General features: G+C 35.7%; 2 long non-coding RNA genes across 2 annotated transcripts; both read right to left on the reverse strand.

Annotated features, from left to right (window-relative positions):
• Positions 1–1,016: 1,016 nt before the first annotated feature.
• LOC107894733 (uncharacterized) lies at positions 1,017–1,709 on the reverse strand. Its single transcript, XR_001683238.2, has 2 exons — positions 1,529–1,709; positions 1,017–1,268 (listed from the first exon to the last, which is right to left on the reverse strand). It is a non-coding gene; the product is annotated as an uncharacterized lncRNA (long non-coding RNA).
• A 17,348-nt stretch (positions 1,710–19,057) lies between these two features.
• LOC107895134 (uncharacterized) lies at positions 19,058–20,763 on the reverse strand. The gene is made up of 2 exons (XR_001683423.2): positions 19,690–20,763; positions 19,058–19,576 (listed from the first exon to the last, which is right to left on the reverse strand). It is a non-coding gene; the product is annotated as an uncharacterized lncRNA (long non-coding RNA).
• Positions 20,764–23,736: the final 2,973 nt, after the last annotated feature.

The raw sequence follows: 23,736 nt of genomic DNA on the forward strand, positions 1-23,736 counted from the left end.
ATATGTAATATTATACATTTAATTTAAGTTAGATATATAATCTTAAAATTTATTCGTAAAAGATACTAACCTTCCTCTTTTGAAATTCTTTTAAGTTTCCTACTTTTATTTTACATTTATCTTTTATTAAATTCCATTATGGATAGTGGCTTGATGACAAAATCAGAAAACATATTTATTTAGATAAGGAAATTAATACTTTTGAACACTATTTTTTTTCTCGTTTAATTTTACCAAAATTTCACACCTCATTCATACTATTTTTTTTCTTTTTTATTAGGAAAGTAACAGACAAGAAAAGTTCGCATGGTATAAAGTGTGTTGACAATATAAAACACTTGATCGAACTATAGGAAACAATAAAGAAATTAGCAAAAAAATTGTCCGACCAAGTGGATGGAATCCAAGTCATTATTGCTAAATTGAAGAAAGACACGATGGATGCTATATTCCAGTATTGTCCACTGGGTTCTTTGTTTCATCAAGTCGAATAATTTTTTTTAAAGTAATTAAATTGACGAATTTTATTTTATTATTTTAATTTGATTTAATTTTTTTTAAAAATAAATAAAATGAGATGAAATTTGAATTAAATTAAATTGAATATATTTATTTGAGTTAAATTAAAAAAAATAGTTTTGAGTCCTTGTAACCACAATCACCCAGTAATCAAATTTGTTATTAGCTTTGGTCTTCTCATAATTTATTTATTCATCTTTTATATATGGGTTAGTTTGGTTAGTTTTTTTATTTGCTTAGTTGCTTCAATTATCTTCTCATCCTTATCATGTATTTTGAAATTAAAAGAAATATTGAATGTAAAAAATGAGATTTTTTAATAAAAGTTATTTTAGAGATAAAATGTGAAATTGACATCAAAAGAAAATTTTACAACCAATATGTACGGCATCATCAACAATTAAATTAAAAAAATTGATAAAAATTCAACATGATTAAACAAATCAATAATATAAATAGTACATGTAAGAACCAATTTTGGCCTGGGCCCATACACATACAAAAAACCAAAAATATAAATATTAAATAAGTCCATTTACAAATAATAGCCAGCCCAATTACATTAAATAATTTCCCAATACCCTAAAAATACAAAGGCCCGATAGGCCCAAAGTTTTAAGGGTTTCGGAAACCCTAGGGTTCCCTTGCGTCGCAGCACCCACGTTCAACGCCCGTCCACCACGCACGTTGGCACACCAAGCACGACCCCCAGCTCGCTCATTGCTCGCCCACATCCACGTCTCCACGACCTGTGATTTGAGCAAGAAAACAATAGGAAAACTACTTGTATTCGGCTATAAAAGCCTCCAAAATTTTCATTGTAAAGGGCTTTTTTTTTTGGGGAAAAAATAGAATATAGAGGCAATATCAAACACATACAGAAAGATATAACAACCATATTTGTTGAAGGTGATTCAAAGTCTCATTTTTCTTTCAATTTTATTTTCATTTTTTTTGATTTTTTTTATCTACCGTATGTAAACAATAAGAGAAAGGGGGAGAAGCTCACCGGAGTCACCGTCGGAGGGCCTTCGCTGGTCGCGAATGGAGGGCCTGGGCACTAGCCTTTTGGCTGGGAAGCAAGGGGAGAGTAAGAGATTAGAGAGCATTAGGGTTTTTTTTTAAAAAAAATAAAAATCAAATGGTTTTTAAAACAGTTTTTTTAATTTAAGTAATAAATTTTAAACAGCAGCATTTGGGGTGGGGGGAGGGCGTGTTGACCCAATTGCTAGGCTGGGTCCATGCATTTTACCTTAAATGGGTAATTTACGCGGCCAATTCTTCCCTTTTGCGCTAGTGTTCGATTGGGTCCTTTCCATGCTTTCTTTAATTCTTTTAAACTGCCCCAGGAATTTGCGCGGGTGTTCATTTTAGTCCCCAAACGTTGGAGCACGTTTTACTTTGGCCCAAAATTCTGTTTAAATGGTTTGCTTTGTTCAAAAATTGTCCCTTTAATTTTGTTTTTCTTCCAGTTAAGTTTTTTATTCTTTTTTTCTATAAAATAAGAATATATTATTTTAATATATAGTTTTGTTTAACAAAATTGATATATTTATTTTTGTATATATTATTTTAACAAGTTAAGAATATATTGTTTTTTTTATGTGCATATTTATTTGTTTTTTCTTCCAAAATACTTTCATATATTATTTTGTATTTATATACTTTGCTTATATTAAATTTTCTTTATTTCATGTATATACGTAACTTATACTAAGTTATTTTTACACTAAGTGTACATTATTGACTTCCTTTTATTTTATGTAAATATTCTCTCTTAAATTTATTATATATATATTCTTTTAAATTTATTTATGTATAATTTGGTTCTCTCTTAGGGATCTTATTTTAATTTTTTTTTTTATATTTTAAAGACTTTAGTAACTTTGTTTGCATTTTTTTTTCCATTTTCATAAATGTATCATTAGTCAAATTAATTTGTTTTACTTGTTATTATTTTATGTATTATTTGTTTCGCATTTCTTCCTGCATATTGTATATATATTAATGATTGTTTATATATTATCAGTTTTTGTGTACATATAAGTTATGTTGAATTTTAACATGTGTTATTCCTTTGTATATTTTTCATACGAGTTTTTGAATTGTTTTGCGATGGTTCCTAGTTTTCATATGGTCTTATGTACTATGAGTTTTTTTTCCATATTTTATTGTTTTATACATATAATTATATTTTTATTTCTTATTGTTGCATCATGATTATAATTCCCATATCCACTTAATATCGATTGTCCTTTATTTCAAACAAATCAAGCAAGTATATTTTGACTCGACTTTTGTAATTGTTTATTTGAAACTTCACAAATCAAGGCAATGTTTCGTGTTTAGAAATTCGAGGAATCGTGCCCAACGTGCTGGGTTTCGATTTATCGTTGAACTAAATAACCGAATACCCTTTTAAAAATTTTCGTCTCGTGTTTTGGAAATCATGAGATGATCTCAGTTTTTGGAGGCTTAAAATATCGTGTCCTAACGTGCTGGATGTGGTATTTTATTCCTTTGGAACGAGTGAATCTTAAAATCCAACTTGAGTTGTTTCGCGTGTTCTGGGAATCATGAGGTGATCTCAGTTTTTTAGAGGTTTAAAATATCCTGTCCTAACATGCTGGATGTGGTATTTAATTCCTTTGAAACGAGTGAATCTTAAAATCCATCATGAGTTGTGCACACATTTTTAAGGGGATCGTATTTCAATGTTTTTTTTTTAATTTTCAACATTAGGATAAAAATGAATCAATTAGGTACCAATTTTGGGGGTTACGAGGGAGCTAATCCTTCATCGTATGTAACCGACTCCCAAACCCATTTCTTGATTTTTCGTAGGCCGAAATCCATATCTTAATGAAATGATTTATTAGGTGACCCGATCACACTTAAACCAAAAAAGATTGGTGGCGACTCCATAATTCGTTTTTAAAGACGATCCTCGTTTTTCAAAATAAAAATGGTTTCGACAGCTTGGCGACTCCACTGGGGACCAATAAGAGAGTTAAGCCATAAAATTGATTATTTTCTGTCCTGTTGTTGAAAATTTAAAATTTGAATTTTAACATACGATCCTTTTATTGCATTTCATGAGTTTTATGGTTTTTGTCATTTTATTCGTGTTTTACATTTTGAGTTTTTTATATCCCCTCGCATCATCTTGCATGACAGTTGTGGTCGCACCTTTTTAAGTGGGAGTGAGAAACTATGCCTCCGTGAGGTTTTCACCTCCGCATGGGCTAGTGGACTGCTTCCGGGATACATCCGTACCTATGTCTTCGTGAGGTTTTCACCTCGGCATGGCCATAGGGAAATGTATTCCCCTGAATTGAACTTGATCCACATTAGCCTATAATGGGTGAGGGTTGAGGAATCTGCTAGTTCAGGTGCCTTTTTCTAGAACCGAGCCACATATAGTGAACTCTAGGAGCCCGCCCTAGGTAGAGCTATGTTGAACCCTAGCGTTCACCCAGTTAGGTGTTTGATTATTTTCTATTTGCTTTGATTTTTTATTTTTCGATACTAACTTGTTGTGTTTTGTTGTGGTTATGTTTGCATGTCATTTCATATTAAAGAGGTGTCAATTTCTGTTCGGTTGCTAAATTAGAAAACTGGTTATGGAGAGCGAATTCCTTGATAAAGTGAAGATAATGCGGCTGTCCGTATGTGGTCAGAAAATATGCTATTGGAGAAAAGGGATAGCTTGGTTGAGGGGTGTACATCGGAATTGGGGAACTTCACTCGTATTAATGTGACCCAAAATGAACTCCAAGAGCTGAGGGATATATGGGCCAGTTGGGATGATAAGGCTAGGCAGCTGTTCTATCAAAATTATGGCGACTTACTCTACCTGCTTGACGTCAAGGTGGACAAGTACTTGTTTCAGGCTATGGCTTAGTTCTGGAACCCGACATATAGTTGTTTCACCTTTGAGAAGGTGGACTTGGTGCCTACTGTGTAAGAGTATACAGCTTTGCTTAGTTGTCCAAAGGTTCAAGTCGACAAAATTTATTCCAAGGCTGCTAGTACCCCGACTTTTGTAAAGAAGTTAATGGGTATCACTGGGATGAGTGAATAGTAGGTTACAGCCCGAATTCAGCAAAAGGGTGATGGTAAGTGCATTCCTTGGGTGATTTTGAGGGACTTGATCGTGGCACATCCAGATACAAAGAGGAAAGTGGATGTTTTCGCCTTGAGTATCTATGGTTTGGTGATTTTCCCCAAAGCTTTAAGGCATATAGATGAAGCAGTTGTAGATTTCTTTGATTGACTTGATAAAGGGGTCATATCGGTGCTGACAATTCTAGCTGAGACATTCAGATCTTTGAGTGCATGTCGGAGGGCAAGTGAAGGAAGATTTATAGGGTGTGCGCAATTGTTGCTGGCTTAGTTCCACAGCCATTTTTGGAAGGTGGATAAGGTTTCTTATCGGGTTTTCTCTGAGAGTTGCTCCCCGTTAAAGGAAATAACAACCATGTCCAGGAGAGATGACATATCAGAAGAAAATTATATCGTGCTCCTTTGAAATCTTCAGGAAGAGGACGTTGAGTGGAGAGCTCATTGGTTTGTTCCTGATGAGATTCTTTATCGGTGTGGGAGTTTTGACTGGGTACCTCTGCCTGGAATTTGGGGAGCTGTTGGATATGCCCCTTTGCTCGTTTTAGGACAATACAAATCAAGGCAGTTTATGCCGATGACACATGGACTAGCCCAGAGTGAGTTCTCGTATAGGGAGAACAATTATAAGAAGAAGGTTTGAGGGATTTCTGATGCTTGAAAACAGATGCGCCGAATAAAGAGATAGCTATTGGATCAATGACGACTCCTGAACATAAGAGGTGGTTGAGTAAAAGAGTTAATGATAATATCCCTGAGCCGAGTTTAGAGGGTGTTCGTGCGATGGAAGAATACTTGCAAGTAATCCCTTCTGAGCTTGAAATCTTAAAATAGGACTTCGAAGAGAGAAATACGGAATTAGGGAAAAAAATAGAACAATTGGAGGAAGAAAAGATGCATTTGAGGTTGGATGTCGATGTTCAGAAACTCGAGGCTAAAAAGTTGAAGAAAGGGAAAAGAAGGGTTGAGAAAGACTTGGACAGTTTGAAATTTGATTACAAGAAACTGCGTATGTCAATGAGAACTACCGGATTGGGGAAGACGTCAGAATAGTGGCGACAGGAAATTCAAGAGGAAAAGGCTAGAGCTGATCAGTGGGAGAAGAGGTTCCATGATGCTCGAGCATGAGAAAATGCTTTAAAAAAGAGCTTGGTTGAAGGCCAAGATGAGAAAAAGATGTTGGTAGCTCGGGTAGCGGAGTTAGAGAATGCACTGCATCTGTACTGTGGTCGTAACTCTGACATTGAATTAAGGGCCAGCTTGAATAGGATTAAGGATTTGAAAGGAAAAGTGGAAGAACTTGAGATTACGCTACAGAATTGTGAGCTCCAAATTGAATTCTTTGAGTTGAACAATGAGCAGTGGAAGGAACAGCTCCGTCAATCGCAAGACCAAGTCAGGGAAAGAGATTATATCATGGGCGAGGCCGTGGCTCAGATTCAAGAAGTGACCGATCATCTACAGACCGTAGTGGTTCAAGCTGATGTGTTAAGTGTGAAGTATGAGTTAGAGTCAGACCGGGGTCGTGAGCTAGCTTGCCTTCTTAAAAAAGTTAAAGCTTTGAGCATTAGGTCTAGGCCGTATATATGATCTGTTTTATGTAAAGGATTTTGCTTTCTAATAAAGTTTTTTAAATGGAATTGAATTAGAATCGACGTCTCTTTAATTGTACATTCATCTCATGCATTTGCATTCATTGCATCATGTGCATTAAATTTCATAAAAAGAACCTTAATTAATTGAAAATTGTATTATAGTTACCTTGGAACACCAATATTACACACGGAAAAAGACCAAAGCTATAGATCAAAAGTTGGAAAAATTGGAGCAAATGCAGAAAGAAATGCAGGAAGAGATGCTATGGCAAATGCAAGATAAATTAGATAGGATCCAGCAAGATATGAAAGATCAAATACTAGAATCTCAGAGGAGTATGATGAGCGAATTGACTCAGCTACTAGTTGGAAGGCCAGAAAAGGGGAAGAGTCCCATGGTTAATGCTGAGGATGATAGCGGGATTCTTGCTTACCCTCCGGGTTTTACCCCAACAAATACCCCAGTGCCTCCGCAAAAGGTGTTTGCCAATATCAAACCCCAATATCAGACTGGTACTTCGGCAGTAATGTCCTGACGGGTTCGTGTTCCAACCCTGAAGACCATCAGACAAATCCTACAGTCCTTGACTTCGATGAGGTCACGGAAGTAGGAAAGGCAGGAGAAAAATTTCCAAAGCGACTAGAAGACTGATATAAATGGTTGGAGGAAAAATTCAGGGCGTTGGAAAGCGCTGATTATCATTGCGGAATTGATGCCAAGGAGTTGAGCCTAGTCCCAAATCTGGTACTCCCTCCAAAGTTCAAAATGCCAGAATTTGAAAAATACAACGGAACCAGTTGCCTTGAGGCTCATATCATGATGTTTTGTCAGAGAATGACTGGTCATGTCAATAATGATCAGTTATTGATCCACTATTTCTAGGACAGTTTGACTAGGGCTACGGCCAAATGGTACAATTAGTTGAATCGTAGCCAAGTTAAATCGTGGAAGGACTTAGCACAGGCCTTTATGAAACAATATGGCCATGTGACTGACATAGCGCCTGATAGGATCATATTACAGAACATGGAGAAGAAGTCAAATGAAAGTTTCAGGTAATATGCTCAGAGATGGAGGGAGATTGCTACACAAGTCCAACCCCCATTGTTGGAAAAAGAAACAACCATGCTTTTCATTAATATCTTGAAGGCACATTTTATTAATCACATGCTGGGAAGCGCAACTAAGAGTTTTGCGGATATAGTTATGTCTAGTAAAATGATTGAGAATGCAATAAGGTGTGGAAAGATAAAGAAAATGAAGTCAACAATGTGAATATGGGTTATATAAAACCAATCATGGTAAATCAACTGAAAGTGGTAGCCACGGACTAGCAAGCTTCACTAAGGCAGGAGCCCAATACAAAGCAGAACACGGAGAAGCCCCAATTTACTCCCATTCCAATAACGTATCGGGAGCTGTACAAAAGTTTGTTTGATGCACATGTTGTATCTCCTTTCTGCTTAAAACCACTGTAACCCCTATACCCCAAGTGGTATGATACAAATGCTCAATGTGAATATCATGCTGGAATCAAGGGACACTCGATAGAGAACTGCACCTCTTTTAAGAGGGTAGTCAAAAGGCTCATCAACATGGGTGTTGTGAAATTTGATGATGCACCTGGTGTAGGAAATCCGTTACCCAATCATACTGATAAATGGGTAAACGCAATAGTTGAGAATACGGGGAGGAGAATTAAGTTGGATGTGGTAGAAGTGAGAACCCCGATGAAGGAGTTTTTGAAGAAGATGGTAGAGAAAGGTCTAATCATACAAGACTTTGGGAGCAAATCCCTAGAAGTAGAGAACTATTGTGAGTTCCATAGGGAGGAGGACCATGAGATAGAAACATGTAATGAATTTAGGGCCCTGGTACAGGCTTTAATGGACAACAAAGAGCTGGAGTTTTTTGAGTTTACTGAGAAGGAAGATGTATGCACCTCGGAGGAGGGGTTGATAGAGAAGGTTTCTGAGGTCAATCACCCAGTAGTGATCATTTCGCGACCGAAAATTAATAAAGTTGGAGCAAAAATTACACCGAGAGTTGTAATCCAGAGACCCGCGGCTTTTCCATATAAGGATAACAAAAGGATGTCTTGGAATTACAACTATAATGTGACATATCCAAGGGAGGAGAGTCTGGTCAGCACGCCAAGTACAAAGGTCGAGCCTGGAAAAGGGAAGTCTGTGATGATTGAACAAGGGAAAAAGAGGACAAAACCACTGGTTAATGAACCAGTAACTGAAGATGAAGCTAAATAATTTTTGAAGTTCCTAAAACATAGTGAGTATAGTGTTATGGAATAGTTGCACAAGCAGCCGACACGCACATTGGTACTAGCTCTGCTCCAAAACTCAGAGGTTCACCGAAATACATTGATGAAGGTGTTGAACAAGACATATGTCGCTGAAGATATTTCAGTGGACAAGCTAGACCGCCTTGTCAGTAACATAAGCGCCGATAACTTTATCTCCTTCAGTGATGATGAAATACCATCAGGGGGCATGGGATCCACCAAGGCTCTGCACATCGCCACTCGCTGCAAGGGGTATACATTACCAGGGGTACTAGTTGATAATGGATCGGCATTGAATGTTTTGCCCCTATCCACGTTGAATAGGTTGCTAATAGATAGTTCTCACATGAAAACGTGCCAGAACATAGTGAGGGCATTTGATGGCACCGAAAGAAAGGTAATGAGAAGGATTGAGGTACCTCTTTTGATCGGACTGAACACATATGAGGTAGATTTTCTGGTGATGGATATCAAGCCTTCTTATAATTACTTGTTGGGGAGGCATTGGATTCACTTGGTAGGGGCAGTATCGTCACGTTGCACCAAAAGTTAAAGTTGGTGACGGAGGGCTGCTTGATAACGATAAATGCCGAGGAGGACATTATTGCATCCGTTACTAGTAGTGCACCGTATATAGAAAATGATAATGAAGCAATTGAATGTTCCTTTTGGTCATTGGAGTTTGTAAATGCAACTTTCATCATTGAAGGGGGCAGGGTCCCAATGCCAATAATATCTAAGGCTACGAGGATGAGCTTGCAATTAACAGTAGGAAAGGGAGCATTGCCTGGAAAAGGACTTGGAAAGTATCTTTATGGACGAGTTAAGGTACCGGTTTTGGCTGATAAACAAGATCGCTTTGGCTTAGGGTATAGGCCAGATACAAAGCAGAAAAGAAAGGAGATGGAAAGGAGGCAAAAGAGACGAAGAGCACGACTGAATGGGGCAGAAGTCGAGTGGGAATCAATGAGTTTTCCCCATATATCCTATACATTTGTGTCAGGTGGAGTTATTTATCCTGAATTGAAGATAACAAGAGAGGGAACAGCTGAAGACTCAATGGAAAATTTGAATATCAATGTCATATCTGAAGAGAAAGTGATGAAACGTGACTTAGTAAGCATTCGCCCTTATGAGCCTGGAAGTGTTCTGAACAACTGAACTGCGGAGGAAATTCTTGTAGTTTTTAGTGCTAATACAGAGTAATGTTAAAAACACACTTGTTGTTTTAAAGCCTAGAAGCAATAAGAATATTTTGCGAAATAGGATCATGTTCAAAACGTTTATTTCCATATAAATACACTTTCATGTCTTATTCTGAGCAAATATTATTTTATCTTGAGCAAATTTTCTTTTCTTGCATTTCATTTATAATCATACCATGCAAATAAAGCTATACTTAGGTTCATTTGTTTGTTGGATATTCTTTCGTGCCTACAATAGGTCTCTAGATATCAATGGCATGAGTGACGCTGTTACAAACCCGGAGTTCCTTTTTGAGCGAGACGTGTGTCTAGAGGGATCTCAGGATTTTGAAGATGATGAAGACTGTAGCTTACCTTCAGATTTGTTAAGGATGGTAGAACAGGAGGAGAAACAGATTCTACCGCATAAAGAGACAATCGAGAGTGTAACCTTGGAAGAGGGGAAAGAGGTGAACATTGGAACTTGCATAACTGAGGAAACAAGACAGGACCTCATTGATTTACTACAAGATTTCAAAGATATCTTCGCGTGGTCATATCAAGACATGCCTGGGCTAAGCGCTAATATTGCGGTGCATCGCGTCCCCATAAAAGAAGAGTGCAAGCCTGTTCAACAAAAACTTCGAAGGATGAGACTCGATGTTGCAGTAAAAATAAGAGAAGAGGTCTGAAAGTAATTTGATGCCAGGTTCGTGCAAGTTGTTAATTATTCAGAATGGGTAGCTAACGTCGTCCCTGTCCTTAAGAAAGATGGAAAAGTGCGGATGTACGTAGATTACAGAGACTTGAATAAGGCCAGCCCAAAGGACAACTTCCCATTGCCTTACATTGACACTTTGGTGGATAACACGGTAGGTTATTCACTGTTCTCTTTCATAGATGGTTTCTTTAGGTATAATTAGATAAAGATGTACCCTGAAGGCAGGGAAAAAACCACATTCACAACCTTATGGGGGACTTTTTATTATAAAGTGATGCGATTTGGGTTGAAGAATGCGGGAGTAACGTATCAAAGAGCCATGATAACCTTGTTTCACGACATGATGCACAAGGAAATTTAGGTTTACATCGATGATATGATTGCAAAATCCCGAACAGAAAAAGAGCACATATAGGTTTTGAGGAAATTGTTCTTAAGGCTGAGAAGGTTTCAGCTAAAGCTCAATCCAACAAAGTGCACTTTCGGGGCTAGGTCAGGGAAGCTGCTTGGTTTCATAGTCAGTGAGAAGGGAATTAAGGATGACTCTGACAAAGTAAGGGCTATACAAAAATTGTTTCCACCGCGCACTCAGAAGGAAGTTCGAGGGTTTTTGGGAAGACTAAATTACATTGCCCGGTTCATCTTGCAATTGACAGAGAAATGTGATACCATATTTCACCTTCTCAAGAAATATAACTCAGGTGTATGAGATGATGAATGCCAGAAAACCTTCGACAGGGTTAAACAATATTTGACCAATCCCCCAGTGCTAACGCCATCTAACCCTGGTATGCCATTGATATTGTATTTGACAGTATTTGACAATTTAATAGGATGTGTGCTCGGTCAACATGATGAGATGGGATATACTACCTCAGTAAGAAATTCACTGAGTGTGAAATGAGATACTCGCCAATTGAAAAACTATGTTGTGCTTTAGTTTGGACTACTCGGAGATTGAGGCAGTACATGTTATACCATACGACTCGGTTAATCTCGAAATTGGACCCTTTAAAGTACATGATAGAGTCAACTGCTTTGAGCGAAAGGATGACCCGATGGCAAATTCTGCTTTCCGAATTCGACATAGTTTATGTGAACCAGAAGGATGTGAAAGGGAGTGCAATAGCAGATTTTCTAGCCAGCAGAGCTTTAGAAGATTATGAGCCTTTGAACTTTGATTTCCCTAATGAAGAACTAACAGATGTGGCAACTACCAAAGAGGACACTTCAGAAGATCATCTGTGGAAACTGAATTTTAACGGAGCATCAAACACTGTTGGTAATGGAATTGGGGCAGTCCTGATATCCCTAGATGGAGATCATTATTCACTTGTAAATTAGATTTTGATTGCACAAATAATATTGTAGAGTACGAGGCATGTATCATGGGAATCCGTGCAGAAAACCAGATAGCAGATGCCTTGGCTACGTTAGCTTCTATGATCAGAGTAAATGTACGAGAGGATATGGGGCCGATCTAGATGAGTATTTGCGAGGCTCCAGCTCATTGCTGTAATATAGACGACGAAGAAGGGAGAGATGATTATCCTTCGTATCATGATATTTTGCGATATGTGAAAAGCTATGAATATCCTGATCAGGCAACTTAAAATGATAAGAGGACGTTGAGAAGGCTAGCTAGTGACTATGTCTTAGATGGATAAATCTTGTATAAAAGGAGGAAAGATCAGGTGCTGTTAAGATGTGTTGATGTTGTTGAAGCTAAGAAAATCCTGGAAGAAGTCCATGAAGATGTCTGCGGGATGCATGCCAATGGATTCACAATGACCAGGCAAATTATGAAATTCGGGTACTACTGGTCCACAATAGAAGGAGATTGCATCAGCTATGCCAAGAAATACCATAAGTGCCAAATTTATGGTGACAAGATCCACGTGCCTCTTTTACCCCTTCATGTCATGACTTCTCTGTGGCCTTTCTCAATGTGGGGCATGGACGTCATTGGGCCGATTTCACTGAAGGTTTCTAATGGACATTGATTCATCTTTGTGGTCATCGATTACTTCACCAAATGGGTAGAGGCTGCTTCATATGCCAACGTCACAAAGTCGGCAGTCAGCAAGTTCTTGAAGAAGGAGATCATATGTCGATATGGCATGCCAGAAAGGATCATATCTGACAACGCGTTGAGTTTGAATAACAGTGTGATAGTAGAGGTTTACAGGCAATTCAAAATTAAGCACCACAACTCGTCACCATATCGCCCGAAAATGAATGGTGGGGTTGAGGTAGCTAATAAGAATATCAAGAAGATCGTGGGGAAAATGACTGAGACCTACAAGGATTGCCATGAAAAGTTACCATTTGCTCTGTATGCCTATCGAACATCTGTCAGAACGTCTACCAGGGCAACACCTTACTCATTGGTTTATGGGATGGAGGCAGTTTTGCCTATTGAAGTCGAGATTCCTTCTCTTCGGGTTTTATCAGAGTTGAAGCTGGACGAAGCAGAATGGATCCAGTCCCAGTATGATCAGCTGAACTTGATTGAAGAAAAGAGGTTGAAGGCTATCTGTCATGGTCAAATGTACCAAAAGCGAATGATGCGAGCGTACAACAAAAAGGTTTGCCCTAGAGTATTCCATGAGGGAGACTTGGTATTAAAAAAGATCCTCCCTTTACAGAAAAATTTCAGAGGGAAGTGGATGCCAAACTAGGAATGACCTTATGTGGTAAAGAAGGTTTTTTCTGGAGGAGCACTGATATTAATTGAGATGGATGGTAATAGCCTGCCTAACCCAGTAAATTCGGATTCAGTCAAGAAGTACTTCGCTTAAAAGGTGAAAACCCGCAAAAGGCACCTTGAGACGAAATGGGTTTTGAATTGAAAACCCAAAAAGGGCCATTCAAATTTTGACCAAGGATGGGGCAGGTAGTAGTCTTGCTATGCTAGAATTAATGAAGAGGAAGTACGCATGTCTTGGGGCATCGACAGAATACGTTAGATCTCCTAGGCACATGATAAGCTTAAAATGGTCCTCGTAAAGTTCATACAGAGGAGCTTTGGCTGCGATATCTGGGGCATTCATTTTTGTTCCCTTTTACCTATTTTCGTACTCTGGCAATATTTGCTTCCCTTGATTAATCTATTCTTCTTGAATCTTGTTCCTAATAAATTTCAATTGTGTCTATATTTATCTTGATGTTCGAGCGCTTGTATTGAAATAATGGTTAATGGACTAATAATACTTTTACAAAAAAAGGTTTTTGTATATTACTCTGGAAGTTTCTAAATGGAACAAGAATATGAAACAGGACTTTTGATTAGAACTTACCCAACTTAGGGGTGGGATATTTGTGTTCAAATAGGGATTATCTCTTCAGATTTTCAGTCAAAGATATTTATTGAATAAGAAAATAGGATATTGTGTCAACCAAGCATAAGAGGGGATCATGATATTCCAAATTAGCGTAATATCGGGCGTGCACATCTGGTCATGGGGCCTGGGGAGTGGTGTAATAGACCAAATTGATGGAAGAGGGGGTTTTGAAGATGGTACAAACCTTAGGTTCTAGAAGTACAGTGAAACAGACCCTGAAGTTGCAATTAGGCAAATCAGTTGAGCAAAATGTGTTGTTTTTACAGGTTTTGTTGAGAAATGCTAGTCGAGCAAGAAGGCAGCATAATACGATGGTGATAAAGCTCTGATGAATAATGAGTGATGACACTTAAAGCTTTTTTTAAACATTTTCATTTCTACATTCATATCATTCATAGTACATTTGGTTAGGAGCATCTGATTCATTTCGGTCATAACATTCTAATCATTTGGCATAAACATAAAAATGAAACCGAGTCTGCAGGGTATGTTCCCCATAGAATAGTGTAGCGACATCGGTAAAAATTACAAATCTTATCTCCATGTATCGGTTATGAAGCAGATCGAAAATGGCGAGTCTTATCTCCATGTATCGGCTATGGAGCAAATTTTAGTCACCAGCCTTATCTCTCTGAAGTTGCAGTGGAGCAGGCTCAATATGCAAGTCTTATCTTCTTGAAGTTGCAGGAAGCAGACCAAAAATTACATATCTTATCTCCATGTATTGGCTATGGAGAAGATCGAAAATGGCAAGTCTTATCTCCATGTATCGGCTATGGAGCAGATTTTAGCCACTAGCCTTATCTCTCTGAGGAAGGAAGAGAGCAGGTTGAAGATACAAGTCTTATCTTCCTGAAGTTGCAGGAAGCAGACTGAAAATTACATATCTTATCTCCATGTATCGGCTATGGGGCAGATCGAAAATGGCAAGTCTTATCTCCATGTATCCGCTATGGAGCAGATTTTAGCCACCAGCCTTATCTCTCTGAAGTTGCAGTGGAGCAGGCTCAATATGCAAGTATTATCTTCTTGAAGTTGCAGAAAGCAGACTAAAAATAATAGATCTTATTTCCATGTATTAGTTATGGAGTAGATCGAAAATGGCGTGTCTTATCTCCATGTATCGACTATGGAGCAGATTTTAGCCACCAACCTTATCTCTGTGAGGTAGCAAGAGAGCAGGTTGAAGATATAAGTCTTATCTTCCTGAAGTTGAAGGAAGCAGACTGAAATTTACAGATCTTATCTCCATGTATTGGCTATGGGGTAGATCGAAAATGGCGAGTCTTATCTCCATGTATCAGCTATGGAGCAAATTTTAGCCACCAGCCTTATTTCTCTGAAGTTGCAGTGGAGCAAGCTCAATATGCAAGTCTTATCTTCCTGAGGTAGCAAGGAAGCAAATTGAAAATAACAGATCTTATTTCCACGTATCGGCTATGGAGCAGATCGAAGATGGCGAGTCTTATCTCCATGTATCGGTTATGGAGTAGATTTTAGCCACTGGCTTTGTCTCCCTGAAGTTACAGTGGAGTAGGTTGAAGTCACAAACCTTATCTTCCTGAAGTTGCTATAAGACTACTTGAAGAAGAGGAGCACCAAAGAAGTCAAAGATTCGGCAAGACTGGGCAAAATTGGTCATTTTAGAGTCTTTGCTCCGTTCTCGTTACACAACAATGAGCAAAGAGGGGCAGCTGTATGACCCAATTTTGGCCCGGGCCCATACACATACAAAAACAAAAAATATAAATATTAAATAAGTCCATTTACAAATAATAGCCAGCCCAATTACATTAAATAATTGCCCAATACCCTAAAAATACAAAGGCCCGATAGGCCCAAAATTTTGAGGGTCTCGAAAACCCTAAGTTTCCCTTGCGCCGCAGCACCCACGTTCAACGCTCGTCCACCACGCACGTTGGCACAACAAGCACAACCCCCAGCTCGTTTATTGCTCGCCCACATCCACGTCTCTACGACCTGTGATTTGAGCAAGAAAATAGTAGGAAAACTACTTGTATTCGGCTATAAAAGCCTCCAAATTTTTCATTGTAAAGGGCTTTTTTTTTTGGGAAAAATAGAATATAGAGACAATATCAAACACATATAGAAAGATATAGCAACCATATTTGCTGAAGGTGATTCAAAGTCTCATTTTTCTTTCGATCTTATTTTCATTTTCTTTAATTTTTTTTATCTACCGTATGTAAACAATAAGAGAAAGGGGGAGAAGCTCACCGGAGTCACTGTCGGAGGGCCTTCGCTAGTCACGAACGGAGGGCCTAGGCACTAGCCTTTCGGCTAGGAAGCGAGGGAAGAGTAAGAGATTGGAGAGCATTAGGGTTTTTAAAAAAAAAATCAAATGGTTTTTAAAACAGTTTTTTTAATTTAAGCAATAAATTGTAAACAGCAGCATTTGGGATGGGTGGAAGGCGTGTTGACCCAATTGCCAGGCTGGGTTCGTGCATTCTACTTTAAATGGGTAATTTGCGCGGCCAATCCTTCCCTGTTGCGCTAGTGTTCGATTGGGTCCTTTCCATGCTTTCTTTAATTCTTTTAAACTGTTCCAGGAATTTGCGCGGGTGTTCATCTTAGTCCGTGCTGAAACAGTTCGTTTTGGGGTTTGGTTAATTTGAAGTTTTAGTCCCCAAACGTTGGAGTGCGTTTTACTTTGGCCCAAAATTCTGTTTAAATAGTTTGCTTTGTTCATAAATTGTCCCTTTAATTTTATTTTTCTTCCAATTAAGTTTTTTATTCATTTTTTCTATAAAATAAGAATATATTATTTTAATATATAGTTTTGTTTAACAAAATTGATATATTTAGTTTTGTATATATTATTTTAACAAGTTAAGAATATACTGTTATTTTTTTATGTGCATATTTATTTGTTTTTTCTTCCAAAATACTTTCATATATTATTTTGTATTTATATACTTTGCTTATATTAAGTTTTCTTTATTTCATGTATATACGTAACTTATACTAAGTTATTTTTACACTAAGTGTACATTATTAACTTCCTTTTATTTTATGTAAATATTCTCTCTTAAATTTATTATATATATATATTCTTTTAAATTTATTTATGTATAATTTGGTTCTCTCTTAGGGATCTTATTTTATTTATTTTTTTATATTTTAAATACTTTAGTAACTTTGTTTATGCATTATTTTTTTTCCATTTTCATATATGTATCATTAGTCAAATTAATTTGTTTTACTTGTTATTATGTTATGAATTATTTATTTCGCAATTCTTCCTGCATATTGTATATATATTAATGATTGTTTATATATTATCAGTTTTTGTGTACATATAAGTTATGTTGAATTTTAACATGTGTTATTCCTTTGTATATTTTTCATACGAGTTTTTGAATTGTTTTGCGATGGTTCCTAGTTTTCAATGGTCTTATGTACTATGAGTTTTTTTTTCCATATTTTATTGTTTTATACATATAATTATATTTTTATTTCTTATTGTTGCATCATGATTATAATTCCCATATCCACGTAATATCGATTGTCCTTTATTTCAAACAAATCAAGCAAGTATGTTTTGACTCGGTTTTTGTAATTGCTTATTTGAAACTTCACAAATAAAGGCAATGTTTCGTGTTTGGAAATTCGAGGAATCGTGCCCTAACGTGCTGGGTTTCGATTTATCGTTGGACTAAATAACCGAATACCCTTTTAAAAATTTTCGTCTCGTGTTTTGGAAATCATGAGGTGATCTCAGTTTTTGGAGGCTTAAAATATCGTGTCCTAACGTGCTGGATGTGCTATTTTATTCCTTTGGAACGAGTGAATCGTAAAATCCAACTTGAGTTGTTTCACGTGTTTTGGGAATCATGAGGTGATCTCAGTTTTTTGCAGGTTTAAAATATCATGTCCTAACGTGCTGGATGTGGTATTTAATTCCTTTGGAACGAGCGAATCTTAAAATCCATCACGAGTTGTGCATACATTTTTAAGGGGGTCGTATTTCAATGTTTTTTTAAATTTTCAACATTAGGACATAAATTAATCAATTAGGTACCAATTTTGGGCGTTACGAGGTGCTAATCCTTCATCGTACGTAACCGACTCCCGAACCCATTTCTTAAATTTTCGTAGGCCGAAATCCATATTTTAATAAAATGATTTATTAGGTGATCCGATCACACCTAAACCAAAAAAGATTGGTGGTGACTTCATAATTCGTTTTTAAAGTCGATCCCCGTTTTTCAAAATAAAAATGGTTTCGACAGTACAAAATGTGAAATTTAATTAAATAATTAAATAGTATACATAAATTTAAAAAAAGTTTTAGAGGGGTTTGGGGGAAAGCAAAAGGAAAATTAATTTGGGAGTTTGAGGAAAGTAAAATTTTTGGAGAGAAAGTAAAAAGGTTTGAGGGAGGTTGAGGTAAGGGAAGTAAAAGGATTTGGTATTTGGTTTCTTCGAATTATTTAAATTCGAAAATTCAACTCGATTCGAACTCGAAATTTGAAAAAAAAATTCTAATTAATTCGGTTAACTCAATTAATTCGATTCAAATAATTGAAATTTCAAATTATTTTTCAATTTTTTCAAATTGAATCAAATTTTACTCACCCTATTATCCACGTTCCATCCCCACAAACAGATGTTGAATTTCGGTTGTGAATTAAGTGGACTAAAGTAATATAATAAAGTAATTTTATGTTATTTAAAATAGTTACATACAAACTAAATAATATTCCTTTTACTACGTTTGACATTATTATAAATATTATTCATTTGATTAAGATTACCTTTCTCATGTTTCTACGACAATTTTTTTTTTTACATTCATATACTATTACATTAACTTTTATATAATTATGAAATGTCAAGTAAAAATTATTTATTATCCTTTTAAGTCCTTAACTATTTTCCGTTTCAAATAACTGTGTAGATTCTGTCATTATACGTCAAGCTTAATTTGTTTCTGTTGTTTTTACTTAATAAACTTACGTAAATTCCAAAGTATTCTATATTGTTTACAATTTACACCTTTGTACCCTTTGTTTTGACAAGTTAACTTTGCTACATTTATATTTATTACTAGCAATTGTTTGGTTCCAATTCACATACTTTTTCATTACTAATGAGGAATATGTACGTTTATTTATGCTAAAACTACATTATCTTTCTCTATTTTTAAAATTTTTAGTACAACTTCAGGGTCCAAATCTAATTAATAAATATAACTTTACATATTATATACATAGCCACGTACATAACATTTTCTAAACGTATGCATTACTATGGAAACTAATTAATATAGTATACATTCTCAAATAAATACAGCCCCTGAAGCAGGGAAGAAATTCTTTTGTTCACAAAAGAAAAAAAATCACCGAATGAGAAAATGAAGAAATTTTTGTCAAAGTACTCTTGTTTATGAGAGAAGGCCAAGCAATGGCAGTGGAGTCGAGGACTTTCTAGGCAAAAGCTTGTTCATATGAAACATGAGAGATATAATTTGGTTTCTTAACCAATGTGTCGTGATAAACATCCTAACCGGTCCAACTCCAATTAACCTTTTTGCATTTGATCTAAGAAAATTAATATAAAAACCATGCTTCTCGGAGTTTAACGTTTGTTTTACTCATGAATTGTTGATGCCCAAACATTTTTCTTGTGTAGGAATCCACCCATTTCTAGCCCGGTAGGTGCAGAAGTGGACATGCATGACATACCAATATTGACTAATTTAGATCTCCATACCAATTCTCAAAGAAGCATCACTAAAGATTTCAAAAAGTTGATGGCATATGATTTCCTACATAAAAACCATTCATATAATTTACACTTGTTCTTTGTATCATAAATTTTGTGATATGTCTTCATTTTAAAAATAAAAAAGAAATAAATTTAATCTAAAACCAGAAGTACCATATGAACCACCAAAGCTCCCAGGAAAACTTCCATTTTGGCCTTGCAGTAAGCAATGGACTGGAGTGAAGTTGTGTTCAACCCAAATATCTACAGAAATTGAAAGCAACATTACATATCGAAGAATCACAAGGCAATTTAAACATAATCGAATTGAATTTTAATCAATACCTGTTTTTGTAGTCTTCAAAAAGAAACAAATTGATATCATGAAATGGAAGCACAACTATTCAAAATTATATTATCTCACAACACACCATTCAAAAAGAGGACCAACAATAGAAAAACGTTACACATAACTATATTTACATATTATTTCCTTAAGAAATAAAAGTAATAAATGTGAGAAGATAAGAGTTGAAGTGCCTTACCATCCACCATTGTTTTGCTTGATTTGCAGTCAGGAGCGAAGCCACAACAATTTTTTAGGAGGTTGATTGAAATTTTAATTTTTTATACTCTATATATTTATAATTTTCAAAGGAGGAGGGGGCGTGGACCCTGCCAGTCCCCCTATATTCGCCTCTGTTTGCAGCAGAGGAATGGACAACAACTAGAGTTCGAAAAGATTTTTGTAAAAAATAATAAAAATTTTCATGAATGGAAGAAATTAATTAGATATGGAAGGAATCTAGAAAGAGATTAAGTTTACATCTAAGGACTCCACCTTCTTTTCCAGATCACAAAGATGTTGAAGCTTCCTGACTCTTAATTTCTGAGCAAAGAAACGATTTGAAATCAGCTACATATATAGCATCTTTGTGACATGGAAAAAGAAAGGGAAGTATTTAGATAGATTAAAGAAAAGAAGAGAGAAAGAACTGGCTGTTTAAGCTTTCTGGTGTCTATGTTTTGTTCTTGGTGACAAACCACATGGACAAGAACGACATTGCCATTGGCAACGACAAAGTTTTAGGTTGCAGAGAAACCATGGGAGGAGAGGATGCTCTGGTAGGAGAAGGTGAAAGGGTAGAGAGAAAGGGAGGAGAAATGACTTTATAAGAAAAGATTAGAAACAGTTACAAACCCTAAATTAAAAGTGGGCTTTTTCCATAATTGACCCAAATAAATTGATTATTTATGAAAATGATCCAAATGTAAAATCTTGTATGAAAATGGTCTGTTTTATACAATGTTTATTGGTACTAGCCATCTCACCACCGGCATCACCCTCCATCATCCCCTAATAATTGCCCGATAATTGTCTGGTTTATAAAAAAATGATTTTTGTGTCGACATTGTGTTCGCCAACATCGATAAGTATTTTTTTCAAATACACTTAAAAAATACAGGTATTTTGAGATTAAAAAAAGAAAAAAAATATATTTTAATAGGTGTAAGTGTTCTCGTAGTCGGCGCTAGTTCAAATTTAAAAAAATGATTTTTTTTCTTTTTTGGTGTCAGCATTCACATTCTTGACATTGATTCAATTTTTTTTAAAAATATATATTTTTGCTTTTTTGGTGTCGACGCCAATGTGATTTTTGAAAAAATAATTTATTAGCGTACTCTAGTTTCCAGGATGGGGTTGGCTAAAAAATACCCCCTAACATACTAAAAAAATACCCTAATTCTCCTTTTCCGTGTAATTGATTACATCATTTCTCATTTTATTGGATGAGTGTCTTTCCCAATGAGTCTTTTTATTAATACAATAATCAGAGCAAAGATCTTAAATTAATGTGGTCCAAAAAATTAATTAGTACATTTTCCAAATATCTTCATTTTCAACATCTTAAATTAATTAGTGTAATCAATTTAGTCCAAAAAATTAGAGTCAACATCTTAAAAAATGGAAAAAATTAATTTTATTGTAATTAGTACATTTTCCAAATATCTTCATTTTCAACATCTTAAATTAATTAGTGTAATCAATTTAGTCCAAAAAATTAGAGTCAACATCTTAAAAAAGGGGAAAAATTAATTTTGTTGTAATTAATTCAATAAATAGGCAGAGTTATATATATATGTTTATTTTGATGAACATTAACAACACCCTAACGTAAACTCATATTATTATTAACAAAATTAAGTAAGTCCTTCTCACTACACTCTATTATTTGCAATTTTATTTTTTATAAATTTGTTCTAAACAGTTTTTTATAAAAATCTGTTTTTCTAATTTTTTTCTTTTTTTATTTATTAATTCTTGTATAAATTAAAATCTGTTTTAAATTTTTATAACTACTGATTTTTCTTCATAATTTGTAGGGTTCAACAAAAGATGTCGAATTTTTACAGAAGTAACTTAGATGAAGGCAATGAGATTTCTATGGCGACATCACCATTTTTTACCGATCGGGTATAATATTTATTATGATGTTAATATTTTTTTTATCTTCATAACATTTAATATTTGTTAACAAAATTATTTAAATTTTAGGTTTTCGAGTCTCGTGAAGAGCTGATGCAATGGGTGCAAAACACGACATTCTCTCTTGGTTATATCATCGTCACGAGAAGATCAAAAGCAAAGGAAAATGGTGTGGTGTCTTACGTCACACTTATTTGTGACTGTGGCGGTGAATACAAATTTAAAGAATTAAGTAAAAAGTCTGGCACCAAAAAGACCAACTGTAAATTCTAATTGGTAGGTTCATATTTAAAACAATATGATGGGTGGATGTTGAGGGTGATATGTGATCAGCATAACCATCCACCTGCACAACATATGGAGGGACATGCTTATGCAAGGCAGTTGAAAGAAAACAAAAAAAAATTATTGGTTGATTTGACGAGTAAGAATGTTACATCACGTGACATATTATTGACACTGAAGGAGCAGGACGAGAATAACGTTTCTACACTAAAAACCATATACAATGCACGAAAAAAGCTTTGCTCGTCCCAGAATGTCGGTAAAACTCCGATACAGGTTCTTATGTTGCTTTTGAATGATAAAAATTTTTTTACTGAGTTTTCAGTAAATAATATTTCAAATGAATTGGAAAATCTATTCTTCATTCACCCACGATCATTGGATATATGGTGTGCACTTCTGTACGTTTTGATTGTAGACGTAACGTACAAAACGAACAAATATGATCTGCCTTTTGTTCAGATTGTTGGTGTGACTTCAACCAACAAGACATTTAGTATAGCTTTTGCCTTTATCATTAATGAAAAGGAGGAGAACTATAATTGGGCATTAACATATCTAAAGTTGACACTAGAGGAGTGCATGTACCCACGTGTTATTGTGACGGACAGAGAGTTGGTTTTGATGAATGCATGCCAACAAGTTTTCCCCGATGCCACTCGATTACTATGCAGATGGCACATTACTGAAAATATTAAAAAGCATTATAGGCAGTCTATCAAGTTGCAACATGAGTGGGACTCCTTTCGTGCTATGTGGACTGTACTCGTTGAATCTCCAACGTGGATTTTGTACACCAAAAACTACAGAAAACTCTAATCAATGTTGAATGAATATCTAGGTACAAGCCTCGTTATTCTATAAATAATTGTTTATAGTTTTAGAAGACTTTTTATACATAACTAACATTTATATACATTCAGGTGTTTTAAAATATCTAGATCTAATGTGGTTAAGCAAATATAAGGAAATGTTTGTGTCGGTCTGGATTGATCGGCATCTCAACTTTAGAGAACGAACTACGAATAGAGTTGAGAGCCAGCATGCAAAGCTAAAGAAATACCTTTGTGCAAAAAATTCTTCTATAGATAAATTTGTTGGTTGTATCAATCAAATTGTGAAGTCTCAACTTACATCGATATATGAAAGTTTTGAAAAGAGTAGAATTGTCCTCAAACAAGGACACAACTTACTGTGTTTCAGATTATTGCGGGGTTTTGTGGCACTTGAAGCTCTAGATATCCTAGAAGGGGAACTTCAGCAATCGAGTAGACATCAACTTGACTCTTCAAACTATGTTTGTAAACTACGTCATAGTTTTGGGTTACCATGCGCTTGCATGCTATCAATCTACTTGAATTCAGGTGGTATATTTAACAATTATTTTCTAAATTTTATTTTGATGGTCGCTAAACTGACTGAAAATTTGACTAAGGCAAGCGCACTTA

The sequence above is a fragment of the Gossypium hirsutum genome, chromosome A13 (assembly GCF_007990345.1).
Source record: "Gossypium hirsutum isolate 1008001.06 chromosome A13, Gossypium_hirsutum_v2.1, whole genome shotgun sequence".
Taxonomy (NCBI): Eukaryota; Viridiplantae; Streptophyta; class Magnoliopsida; order Malvales; family Malvaceae; genus Gossypium; species Gossypium hirsutum.